The 6,103-nt window shown below is 44.8% G+C and overlaps 1 protein-coding gene across 12 annotated transcripts in view; it reads right to left on the reverse strand.

Annotated features, from left to right (window-relative positions):
- The window catches only part of LRRFIP2 (LRR binding FLII interacting protein 2), a 57,459-nt gene extending 52,175 nt beyond the window's left edge, over window positions 1-5,284 (reverse strand). For 11 of the 12 annotated variants that reach the window (XM_085051616.1, XM_085051612.1, XM_085051614.1 and 8 more), the window contains exon 1: window positions 4,739-5,284. The gene's annotated coding sequence lies outside the window, so the exon portion shown is untranslated. The remainder of the gene's footprint in view (window positions 1-4,738) is intronic. The other variant, XM_085051606.1, reaches the window with a different exon arrangement.
- Window positions 5,285-6,103: the final 819 nt, after the last annotated feature.

Here is a 6,103-nt window from a genome sequence, read left to right on the forward strand (position 1 = left end):
AAATATCATGATGTTACTTTTCAGGAAAATATAAGATACCAACACTTCACATGCATGCAGAAATACTTCAGAGATGTTTCACTTCAATAACTTTCTGATTACACAAGAAATTATTTTGCTGCATAGGATAAAGAACTTAATACATGCTGTAACACTACAATGTTCACAAAAAATAACTAAAGAGAACACTAAAACACGACCAGACAAAGAACAGTTTGCTATTGTTTTTATTGTTTAGAATGGTTAATACAAAGAGAAAAGAACATTATAATACCTGCTATATTTACAGTTCAAAAATCCTGAGTCACATCTATTACATGTCTAATTCTATAGGCATGGTTACACATTATATTACACAACTGATGAAGTGACATCCTGTTATATTTCATTCCAAAACACTGAAGTGTCTGAAGTCCCCAAACAAACCATAAGACTTGTGATGAAATCCCTCAAATGCCCTCTCATTTGTCTTCAAACTGTATATATACAGTTTATCTCTTCCACAGGTCCTTGCTGTCTACTTCATGTTACCTTCTGACTAAAGGTTCTCCTTGCTCCTTTTTGCTTCCTAGAAAAAAGTCTGATTTGTCTCACATTAAGAGAAAAAAACAAAAAAAAGCTACACTACAAGTTAAGGACCTATCACTCACCACCTTCAACGGCACCACCTGTTCTAAATGCCTGGGTGTATGCCACCATACTTGGAACTACAGACATAGGATCCAGATACCTTAGTGTGAACAGGCCATAAATAACAGACAAAAACTCCCCTTTTCTCTTTCAAGCAAGACTACAAGATAATTAAAATTCACCTGTGTAGACACCCTCTCTGTATAATAGATTCAACAACAGAGAAGAACAGCACCGCTCTAGAACTTATGTCTGTCAGAACCAGAATCTGAATGCAAAAGTATTAGTACTGCAAAAGCTGCATTCATATTTGAGAAGGAGCATATTGGAAAGCACAGTCTTGTTTGATCTTCAGTGCTTTGTTCAAGCAAACTTCAAAGGAGACAAAACAAACAGACATGGAAAAATTTAAAATTATGCAAGACAGACACAAGACACTTCCTCAGAAGACCCTATACAAGGGTACTCTCTTTGCAATTAATGTGTTTCCTCATAGGTCCAAAAACACCTGTGCAACAAAAAGGGCTGCATGATCACAGGGGAATGTAGGAAAAGAGGGAAATAGGTTTTAATGTACTGACTGAGTTTTAATGCAATAGTTTTGAGGACTCATTTAGAATTTACATTCAAAATAACCTTGTTCAGAATATCAACTGAAACAAGAACTATTGCCAAAACTGAGCTGCTACTATGAAAAAAGTGAAAAAGCCCAACATTAAAAGGAAAATGCAAAGACTGAGAAAAGCATATAATTACAATCTGCAAAAAGATTACAGTGCTTACCACTATATTGGAGGCTAGGTTATTCCAGCTGATGAATAGTGTTTCTGTTTTAAGAAGCTGCTCATCTCTAATCATGGCCCATTTAAAAAACTGTTAGTACAAAGTTTCTGCCCTGAGCAGACAAGCTCATGTCAGCTTTTTCAGAAAAAAAAATTAGTCTTTACTCAACTGCCCAATCCACCCCCTTAATGCAGTACATTTGCAGTTTACTTGCCATTTTGAAATCTGAGAAATACAATTTATGAGTTCATGGTGTTTAGCAAAAGAATTACAGTACCTTAGAGGGAGTTTAAAGCCCTCATTTTGTTGGTGCTATGAAGTTAGAGACCAACAGAAAGTCCCCCGTTAAGACAATCAAAAAGCCATTATGCAGTTTACAAGAGTCTGCAAGAGCCTGATGAATCCATGAAGTGTAACTGTGGCTAGTGCTGGCAAACTTAACACAGTGCAAGACAGTATAGGTACTAAGGCATCCTACAGCCCTGTAGAACAACAAGACACCTCCAGACCTACCAAGCTATCTTTGGTGACCTTCATCAGTCTCTGAAAATTACAAAAATTCAAAACCAACATCTTCAAGTGATGTAATTTCAAGTGGTGGCGACTTCTTTTATGAAATATGAGTTCTCTGCTGGTCAGTTGCCAACAGCTGCAACTGGACATACCCTTAATGCACAAAGTACATTATGTACATGATATTATCATCAGTGACATGAAGCATCTGCAAAGCTCTTACAATGGTGACTTACGATTGTGAGAGATGATCTCCCAGGGCACAGTGTAAAGAATATATAGGTATCAGAGAAGCAGTGTAACACAGACTGGCTTTTGCAGAATCAATACTACCATAAATGCAGAAGATCCAGGAATAAACTAAGAATTCAAATGGAACTTTAAAACATTAGGGTACAACAGTACTAAAATAAACACTATAAAAATTATGAAAATGCATAATAAAAAAAAAAATCACAAGGAGCTTCCATAGCATTTATTCTAAAATGAAACAACCATCATTTTTATACTGTCATCTTTTTCAAAAAGAGTATCCTTTCTGTCATTTTGCAAAAGAATGATTCATTGCTCATTAAAAAACAGAACACTGCTACTATATTGAGGCTCCAATTTTTTTTATGAAATTGAAAGCCCCATGGTAACAACCCACATTCTGTAACAAGCTACTGCAACTATTTAAAATATTTTTCCCTCACCAATTTAATACACTCCTACACTCTTTCCTACTCGTGCTACAGTTACAGTACAACCACGAAGAGCTACTGCAGCAAGGGAAAGAAATTGTCCTGGGTACCCCTTGGAAGAAATAGCAGTTGGACGAAACAGTTGGAAGCTGACATCATTCCTGCCGACTAGTTCGCTGCTGTGGCAGCACACTAGCTAGGCTTAGAAACGCTTATTGCCCTTTCTTTGGTAAATACCCCTTCACCTCTTCCTTTAAAGCAGATCTAACTCTGCTAGCTTACCTCAAGGAAATGTGAACTTATCATCATCTTTACAAGTAGAAAGTGTTACTTACATAAAATATTTTGAACAGCATGTAATACATAAACACAAACTGCCTATTAACTACACTTACACATTACCTAGTTTCTAGATACTAAGATAATAAAACTGAATTACTTTCTCAGAAAGCAGTTCTAATAATTTTTTGTAATGCTACTGGACTGCACTAATTCACTACTATCACCACATATCGTCACATTAGGATATTACAAGCAACAACATAGTATCAAATCTATTACTTATTTCTAATCCTCTGCTGATGACCAGATGCTCTGTGATAGACCAGAGCCATTCAATTATATATGATACCAATCTAGGTTTTTTGGTATATGCACATGCCAACTTGTGCACTATGTGAAAGTCTAGACCTTAATACGCTCTACAAATCCTCACTATACAGAGTCTAAACAGCACTTTCTCAAAGTTCACATGTATTAAAGTACTATGCCATCTTCTGAGAGAATGAGACTTAAAAAAAAGCTTTTTAGTCAGTTCACAAGAAATACTGGTGTTTAGGTCAACAAACTACATCTGACACATTTCACACAACCATCTTCTATTCATAAATTCCCAGTTACAGCCAAGAATTCAGTTGAGGTAAGAATGACTTCACAGTAAGCTAAACACCTCTAAACCCAAGTAACAGGAAACAATAGCAAAAGGATGTCGTCTACATCAAACTATTTTGTAGTACTAAAGCACCTTTTATCTTATATCATCACTAAGCAATTACATTAACCAAGAAACCAGACGCATATTAAGAAGGTAACTGTTTCTAGGCTGCAATACATTTAATTACAACGCAATCAAGACCCAATGAGAATTTAAAGAACTCATACAAGCATTGATTTATAAATACGATTTGTAACAAACCTCCCGCCCCCATCTCTAGATGTATCATCCTAACTGATACATTAAACGGAGAAAAATAACCTTTCTCATTTCGAGCAAAAAAGGTCTGTAGGTTTTTCTAAAATGAGCAAGTCATCGAGTAGATCATATAGTCAACATAGGACTACCTCGTCTACAAAATGTTTTTATTATCAGTGAAATACGTAACACTGCCCTTCAACGAGACGTGCTAGGATTCAAACTGGAAATCACTTAAAACACATGGAGCAGATCACAGTGCGGAGCTGTTTTCGGGCTCCTTCCAAACTCATGAATGCGCTCATCTCTCTTATCATCCCCGACAACCTCTTTACAATTATAGCAACAGGGTATACTAAGAATAAAACAGCGTGCTCCAAAACAAATAAAAACCCCCAAAAGACGTCAAAGTCAAAAGTCAGCAAGCCTGACTGACTCCCAACACAGCTCGCTGCAGAGGGGGCACGCCCTACTGCTCCGGGAACAGCGAAGCCGTGGTAACGTGCTTCGAGGAAGTGCGAGAGAGAAAGGCACCAAAATACACACAGCGGTAATTTCAGCACATCTTTTTTCCCCTAATTCTGCCGTTTCCACTCAGCCCCCGAGGGGCGCACGGCAGCTTCCCGCGGGTCAGGGCGAAGGATCGCGCCCGGCGAGCGGCAGCAGCCCGCCGGAAGGACACGGGCCAGGCCGGGCCCGGCTTCCCCTGGCCCGCCCGCACCAGGTCTGACCGCGGCCACACGGAAGGGGCCACACACCGTCGCCCCAAGCTTCCCTTTCTGTTCACCGACCTGACCACGGAGTTCCGGCTCAGCAGCTCCTCCAAACCTGAAGAACCTAGTTCCCCCCCGCCGCTTCGTCGCCCGGGTTTTGTGTCTGACATCCTTCCTCCCCCCGGCCCATGCCCTTTCCCTGCCTGGGCCCCAGGGAGCCTTACCTGCGGGCCAGCCTGCCGCAGGACCGGGATGCCTCAGTAGGGAGGGCGGAATTGTTTCGCTCTTCCCTCCACCGCTTCCAGGGGTATGAGGGGCTCGTAGGTCCCAGAATCACTTCAGGTTCCTTCCTTCCCTCACTCTCTACGCCCAGAGATAGGGGAACAGTGGCAAAAGCCGCCCCAGGGCGACCACAGTGCACGCCAGACACGCACCTGCCACGGGCCGCGGCAAAGGAACTGCTACCTCACTTAACCCTCTCCACCGTTCCCTCCCACCCGTTCCCCATGAGGGGCTGGGGAAATCGGAGCTGCGGGCACAGACAAGCCGCTCCGCTCCAGGCCGTCCTGCTCTTCCCCGCCCCGCACTCTTGCCTCCTCCCCTTCAGCGCCGGGCGCTTACAGCCACATCGAGAACCCGAATGAGAGACTGCGGTAAATTTGAAACCGCCTGCAGGGCCCTGCGGAAGGAGAAAGGGGCCCGCGCTGAGGAGAAGAGCGAGCGCCCAACAATCGGGGCGCAGGAAGCACCGCGACCCACGCTGGCAGAAGCACCTAGCACATTGCCCCGGCCGGCAGGCGAAGCGCGCAGGCGCCGCGGGGAAGAGGACGAGAGGGCGGTGCGCCCGCGTGCGCAGAGCGGGCGCGGCTGCGCGGGCTGTGGTGAGCAGTGGTGGGTGGTGCTGCGCCCCGCCCCGGCAGTCTCCCGTGTGCTCGCTTGCAGGGTTCTGGGCGTCTTTTCGCCGTGTCGTCAGCTGCTGGAGCTGCGGGCGAGGGTGAATGAGTGCGCCCTATTGCGGCCTTTCAGCACAGGGAGGGCGAGGTGGCGGTCCGAAGGAGCAGCGTCCTCCTCTCGCCTCGTTTCTCCTTTCCTCAGCAGGCAGCGAAGTGGGGGGAGGGAGGGTCGTGCTCTATAGTGTGTCGTGCTTCAGTGCACGCTGTCCGCCTTGCCGCCTGTTATAATCGGGCAGGCCGGCTTACTGAGGGCTGTGGAGGGGAGAGGTAGGCCTGACACCGTCTGCTATGTGCTTCATGCTCGGGTTTAGCTAGGACTTGTTTTTATTGAGCGGCCTTCCCCAGGGAACGGCCGTGGGAGAGTTCCGGGAGGCCGCGGCCACCGCTGAAGAACCGCAGCACGACTCGCCAGCATCAGCGGCGGCCGGGGCGGTGGGAGCCGCCGTGCTCGTTTGTGTGCCCAGCTCCCACTGCTTCCGCATGGCGCAAGAGCGTTTCGGAAGATTTACGTGGATGGGTGCCAGACAGGGTATAATGGGTAAAAATCGTATGCAGACATTAGCTCATACTGGCCTAAACACGACCAGACCTCTGTAATGTCAAAATTTAAATACAGGGAACATAATCCCTAAGGAT

Source organism: Lichenostomus cassidix, chromosome 2 (assembly GCF_008360975.1).
Source record: "Lichenostomus cassidix isolate B80296 chromosome 2, HeHo_3.0, whole genome shotgun sequence".
NCBI classification, from domain to species: Eukaryota; Metazoa; Chordata; class Aves; order Passeriformes; family Meliphagidae; genus Lichenostomus; species Lichenostomus cassidix.